Source organism: Scardinius erythrophthalmus, assembly GCF_964197995.2.
Source record: "Scardinius erythrophthalmus genome assembly, chromosome: 2".
Taxonomy (NCBI): Eukaryota; Metazoa; Chordata; class Actinopteri; order Cypriniformes; family Leuciscidae; genus Scardinius; species Scardinius erythrophthalmus.
This window is the reverse complement of record NC_138222.1, coordinates 62,105,304-62,112,037: the sequence shown is the minus strand read 5'-3', so window position 1 is coordinate 62,112,037 and position 6,734 is coordinate 62,105,304. Positions and strand designations below refer to the sequence as shown.

The 6,734-nt window shown below is 40.9% G+C and overlaps 1 long non-coding RNA gene across 7 annotated transcripts; it reads left to right on the top strand.

Moving 5' to 3' along the window:
- The first annotated feature begins 898 nt into the window (after positions 1 to 898).
- LOC308707735 lies at positions 899 to 5,800 on the top strand. Of its 7 annotated transcripts, none has more exons than XR_014032208.1 (6): positions 904 to 1,216; positions 1,463 to 1,620; positions 3,566 to 3,667; positions 4,376 to 4,539; positions 4,631 to 4,731; positions 5,384 to 5,800. It is a non-coding gene; the product is annotated as an uncharacterized lncRNA (long non-coding RNA). The 7 variants fall into 7 exon arrangements; XR_014032209.1 differs by having other exon boundaries at positions 918 to 1,216; positions 1,463 to 1,780; XR_014032210.1 differs by having other exon boundaries at positions 930 to 1,216; positions 1,529 to 1,620.
- Positions 5,801 to 6,734: the final 934 nt, after the last annotated feature.

Sequence of the window (6,734 nt, the reverse complement as noted above, 5' to 3'; positions counted from 1 at the left end):
TAGCCCGCCGTGCTCGCGCCACGAGCTCATTTCGCTTCATGCGACAGAAACCAGAGAAGCAGCCTCCGAGCCCTGTTTATATACGCTAAGCCACACCCCTTTTCGCGGGCTGTGACGCATTAAGCGCGCCAAGCGCGCTCATTGGTCGTGACGTCACGCCAAGGGCTCAGCGGTAGGCTGCTGCAGTTGCCGCAGGGCAGCCAATGGGCACGCTAGTTAGCTTGCCCTAGGTCTGCAGGCTGCCGCACTGCGTTGACAAGATTATAAAAATTAAGGATAATTTTTGGCTTCAGTATCTCGAGAAAGAAAGGCTTTCCCGTAGCGTAAGCTAACTACGCAATACTCGTTCCCTCTTCTAGAGAGAACAGAGGTTACGTGAGTAACCGAAACGTTTTACTGTGATAAGTGTAGTAAAAAGACAGTAATCACAAAACTTACCATGCTTTTACCACACTATTGGTAGTTTTAATGTGATACTTATTGTAAATGCACAGTAACCACAACACTTACCATGCTTTTACCACAGTAACCCTAGTTTTACTGTGATAGGGCGTGGTAAAAGGACAGTAACCACAAAATTTACCATGCTTTAAACCTCAGTAACCTTAATTTTACTGTGATTGGTGTAGTAAAGGACAGTAATCACAAAATTTACCATGCTTTAAACCTCAGTAACCTTAGTTTTACTGTGATTGGTGTAGTAAAGGACAGTGATCACAAAATTTACCATGCTTTTACCTGTATTGATAGTTTTAAAGTGATATTTGTTGTAAATGCATATTAACCACAACACTTGCCATGCTTTTGTCACGGGGTGACTAAATACATCAGTCCCCTGTAAAGCGGAACTAAAATTTGTCGCGACTCCCCCGGAACCTAAACAGTGAAACACCTACACAGCCTGAACCAGCGTAAGCGCCCCGTAAACAGGAATTAATTATCCGAGATCACCGGCAGCTGGGCCCGAGGTGAGCGAGGGCTGAGAATGAGACACGTTGTCTAAGAGGAGCATAAAAGGAGAGGTAAAGGGAAGCTGCGGTGTGTTTTTGGGGTGGTGCCTGTGCAGTGCTTACAGCAATGTTTGGAGCTGAGTTCGGGGCTGAGCTGTGATGAGAGTGAATGGGCTGCGGGCACGGTCATTCAAGGGCAGGTGTTGATTCAGGTACGTTCGTGGAAAGAGGGAAGACGCTGGAATAAGGAAAACTTGATGAGAACTGTGAGTACAAGATTCGATCGCTGACTTTTCATATATGAAGATGGTTGCTGTAAATGCGGATTAGGAAATGGGCAACGGCCTTAAGCTTTGTATTTCCCCTTGGAGTGATGACTTACAGTGATGAAGTGATGTGATGCACGGTCTCGTTGTGTGAATTTATACACTTAAATCTGCTGGAGCCTATCTACTGACCTGCATTACAATACTGTGATTGTGTGAAGAAGTTAACTATGATATATCTTACAGAGAAGAAAAACGTTGTGAAATACTGAATCATTGACTGTGAGAAACTGTTCATCGGCTGCTTTGCAGTGAAAGACTCCAGTTCTCTGTGTATAAGCCCGCCTCTGAGGAAGACTGTGAGAAACTGTTCATCGGCTGCTTTGCAGTGAAAGACTCCAGTTGTAAGTCCCCTGTCTTCTGTGAACCACGAAGATTTACATGAATGCTCACCTGTCTGCTTTGCAGAATTAACTCCTCTCACCAGCTCTGTGTATAAGCCCGCCTCTGAGGAAGACTGTGAGAAACTGTTCATCGGCTGCTTTGCAGTGAAAGACTCCAGTTGTAAGTCCCCTGTCTTCTGTGAACCACGAAGATTTACATGAATGCTCACCTGTCTGCTTTGCAGAATTAACTCCTCTCACCAGCTCTGTGTGTAAGCCCGCCTCTGAGGAAGACTGTGAGAAACTGTTCATCGGCTGCTTTGCAGTGAAAGACTCCAGTTCTCTGTGTGTAAGCCCGCCTCTGAGGAAGACTGTGAGAAACTGTTCATCGGCTGCTTTGCAGTGAAAGACTCCAGTTCTCTGTGTATAAGCCCGCCTCTGAGGAAGACTGTGAGAAACTGTTCATCGGCTGCTTTGCAGTGAAAGACTCTAGTTGTAAGTCCCCTGTCTTCTGTGAACCACGAAGATTTACATGAATGCTCACCTGTCTGCTTTGCAGAATTAACTCCTCTCACCAGCTCTGTGTATAAGCCCGCCTCTGAGGAAGACTGTGAGAAACTGTTCATCGGCTGCTTTGCAGTGAAAGACTCCAGTTCTCTGTGTATAAGCCCGCCTCTGAGGAAGACTGTGAGAAACTGTTCATCGGCTGCTTTGCAGTGAAAGACTCCAGTTGTAAGTCCCTTGTCTTCTGTGAACCACGAAGATTTACATGAATGCTCACCTGTCTGCTTTGCAGAATTAACTCCTCTCACCAGCTCTGTGTATAAGCCCGCCTCTGAGGAAGACTGTGAGAAACTGTTCATCGGCTGCTTTGCAGTGAAAGACTCCAGTTGTAAGTCCCTTGTCTTATGTGAACCACGAAGATTTACATGAATGCTCACCTGTCTGCTTTGCAGAATTAACTCCTCTTATCAGCTCTGTGTGTAAGCCCGCCTCTGAGGAAGACTGTGAGAAACTGTTCATCGGCTGCTTTGCAGTGAAAGACTCCAGTTCTCTGTGTATAAGCCCGCCTCTGAGGAAGACTGTGAGAAACTGTTCATCGGCTGCTTTGCAGTGAAAGACTCCAGTTGTAAGTCCCTTGTCTTCTGTGAACCACGAAGATTTACATGAATGCTCACCTGTCTGCTTTGCAGAATTAACTCCTCTCACCAGCTCTGTGTATAAGCCCGCCTCTGAGGAAGACTGTGAGAAACTGTTCATCGGCTGCTTTGCAGTGAAAGACTCCAGTTGTAAGTCCCTTGTCTTATGTGAACCACGAAGATTTACATGAATGCTCACCTGTCTGCTTTGCAGAATTAACTCCTCTTATCAGCTCTGTGTGTAAGCCCGCCTCTGAGGAAGACTGTGAGAAACTGCCATTGGCTGCTCTACAGTAAAAGAATCCAGTTGGTCATCCTTTCGCCTGCCCTGTGCGTTTGTCCGCCTTTGGGAAAGACGGAAGGGAAAGCCGCCGCCGTCTGGTGGGCGGTGAAAGACCTTGGTCAGAAGACCCACGCTCCTGGCCGTAAACCCCCCCCCCTTTCTCTTCCTCCTTCCGAGACATACGTACCATACACTTACCTGACGGCAATTCCACGAACCCCTTTAGTCTCCCTTTCTGGCCTGGGAACCGAAGAAATCCTACTCACCGGACCTCTACCTTTTAAGACTTTTAACCTTCTAATTCATAAATAAAATATACCTTTTTGATTATTCTGTCTGTTGTTGTCTTGCTTGGCCTCTGTCCGACCCCCCAAGGGTGAAAGGGGTTCCAGGGGTGGGTGCAGCCTGATTGGCCCACCCCGGCCTGTGACACTTTTAATGCTTTATAATGTAACATCCAATATTTGTAAGGTAAATCAGTACTTTTTCCTTTAAATAATCCTATATATTGTACATAATGATATTTTCTTTTCTCTTTTTTCAGCTGAAAAGACCAAAGGGGCCTTTCGGACTCAGTCAGCCCATTATTGTTGGAGGAGAAGTAAACGGAGGAGACGGACAGCTGCAAAGGCAAATATTCGCAATGGTATGTATGTGTTAGTTTTAACCCTAAATCAAACATTTTATCAAGCATTTGTTGTTTCTTAAAACTTTTCTCACAAAACCCATAGCCCAATCAGGACAAACATAGTCTGAAAGACTTAATAATTCACAAGATTTAACAGGTTGTCAAATTCGTACGATCTCGTACATATTTGTATACTCATACACAATCTTGCAGCTTTTACTCCTAGTGCTGTCATTGGCTACTGCCTCAATTCCTGTACATATTTATCGCGATATTTGTAAATCAGTTGCGCCACTTCTTGGAAAGTTGTCGGATGTCACACACACTGTCAGAAAGTTTATATTAATTGCAAATTGGTCCCGTCTGTTTATGTTCCAGTGATGCATGATGTCTCTCCACACCTCATAACCTACCTCTGTTTGCAAGAGTGGAAAAGCTTATGTGACTTGTCACATGACATCAGATACCCGATTATTTTGTCATAATCAGATCAGTAACACTGCTCATAACTGTCCCGTTTGCATGTAAATCATTTTCATATGATTATTGCTTGCTATTAAAGACATACTTTTATTCATAGAAATGACCACATATCAGTGAACTTATTACATAAAAATGCTTTTAACATTTAATTATGCAACACTCTTTACAGAAAACATATCATACAGTTATAAACTGACTATTTGCAAGTAATGTATTAAAATTACCTTCCTTTCTGTTTTGCAGGATTACTACCAATATCAATCTCAACAGCTCTTTTAAGAGCCAACCATTACAAGAGCTACTAGTGAGTCGCAGTGAATCTTGCCGTGATCAGCCCTTTCCAGATGAAGTTTCTAGAATATTGCAATCAGTATTTACTCATCAAATGTTTTCTCCTGAATCATATGGTAAATTAACTTATTTAATACTGTCTTAATTTATGTTTCAGGAACAATAGTAATTGCACATAGAGTAAGTCGAGACTTTCTTGTTTTACAGCAGAGAAGGAAGACCAGTCCTTATATCAACGCAAGCTAATCGACTAAGTCCTTTGTTTCGGGTGAGGAAAGGAACATCTGGTGCCCAAAGACGACAGAAAAGTGAGCGAGTCCATTGTTATGTCTTGAATTGAAACAATGCTGTAAAATGTAGTACATAATTTGATGTTGACAAATTTACATTGTACAGGTTATCACTTGGTTTTTGATCATGTGAAGCTCTTGAAACAAGTGACAGAAGAGTATGTTGTCTGGAAAGAAATCAAGCATCACTGGCAAAGGCTCAAAAGAGACCATGCCTTTCTTAAAAATCTTTTAAAATAGGTTGCTGTTGATATGGGTAAAACAGTTTTTGTTCAGTACTTGGCTTATATTATGTGCTCCAATATTATATATTATATATCTATATATAATACTTAAATGTGTATATTATATAATGTACTGACTGCTGCTTTGTGTAAGGATTTATGTAAGGAACAGGAAACTCTGGCCCTTTGCATTCTACTTTTTGAGGTTAATTAAGAGATAACCTCCAACCCTAATTGAGCACATCTGAAAATTTTAACCAAAGTCTTTAAGTTTACTTCTAGACAATAGGCAGGAGGGTTTGAGGTCGGAGCTAAATCTGCAGGACAGTGGACGCTGAGGGCCAGAGTAAACCATCACTGCTTTAAAAAACGCAGAACGTAAGCTGACCCGACTGTCCATTAAACAACTTCATTTGAATGGTTTCTGTTTTCTGTTTTACTTTCAGACCAGGACTGGAGAACGCCTGACAATGGGATGTTGAGACTTCTTCCTCTGGTTGAGAAAAGCTACACCACATCAGTGATCACATCTTCTGTTCTTCAACTGAACAAACTGTTTAGACGAGGAAGAAGAACACGAACACGATAGAGACGTACAGGGAAGAGCAAGAAACCAGTTTAGCTGTGATAATGAATCATTATTTTCCAACACTATCAAATCTGTTTTCTGTAGGTGACTGAATATGATTCTCTGGCACTAATTTTATGGCTTCAGCAGCTGTGAATGGACTATTATGATGTTAATGTATTTTGAAGACACATTTTTATTTATCTTGAATCTCATTTGTCTTTATGCTACTTTATTAACTTTATGCTTTGTCCTCCAATAAAGTGTTGTTTAATAAAGTATGGTGACTACTGTGTATTGAAAGTGGTGTTTGGGACAGTAAATAGACATTTTTATTTGAGAAATTTTAATTTCTTATTTCTTTAGTTTAATTAATTAATAAATAACTAGGCCTACATATAATTAATAACTTATAAATTACTACATATAATTAATGACCAAGATTCTTTTACTTGGGACATAAAAAAATTTAGATCTGGTTAATGATATTTGGGACAACAATGCAACAAAAGTTGCACATACTTGCATGTATGCCAGTTTGCAGTTAAATAAAAGGAAGCTATGTGAATAACAAGAGGCTCCAGTGGGCTATCTTGCTATAATACTTAACGCTTAATTGAAGATGATCCATGTTGATCATTCTAGTACATCTACAACTGCTTTTCGAATGATATATATCACTGCAGATATATAGCATATATCACTGATGTCAGGCATATAAGCATGCAGCAATCAGAGGGGGTGAAAAGGAAATGTTGGCACTGTTTTTTTTGTTGTTTTACTGAATGGTGCATTACCCTTGCGTAATAGTAATAGTGTGTGTAGATCTGTGTAGATTGTACGGCCCAGCAATGGCCCCCAGAAGAGCAAACAAATGCACATTTCAAATGGCTGTAACTCAAAGTCCGGTTAGTGTATCAAAGAGAAAATCGGCAGGACGACTGCTTATGCTATGTATAATAAATAATGTTGGCCACAGTTTTCAGATATATATGTAAAGCTGCCATAAAGTTATTTTTAAAATGCTCACAGTAAAATATCAAATTTCAGCCTGTCCCTTATATATGTCATAAAGGTTTGCACAATGAACAGATTTAGATATCCAGTTTTCCATTAAATATATGATTTATTTAACATTTATTGTTTTATTACTAAACGTTTTAAACTACATTACCCACATATCTCTGTCATTCTATCAGTGGAACAGGAAGCATTGTTCTGTAGTTCAT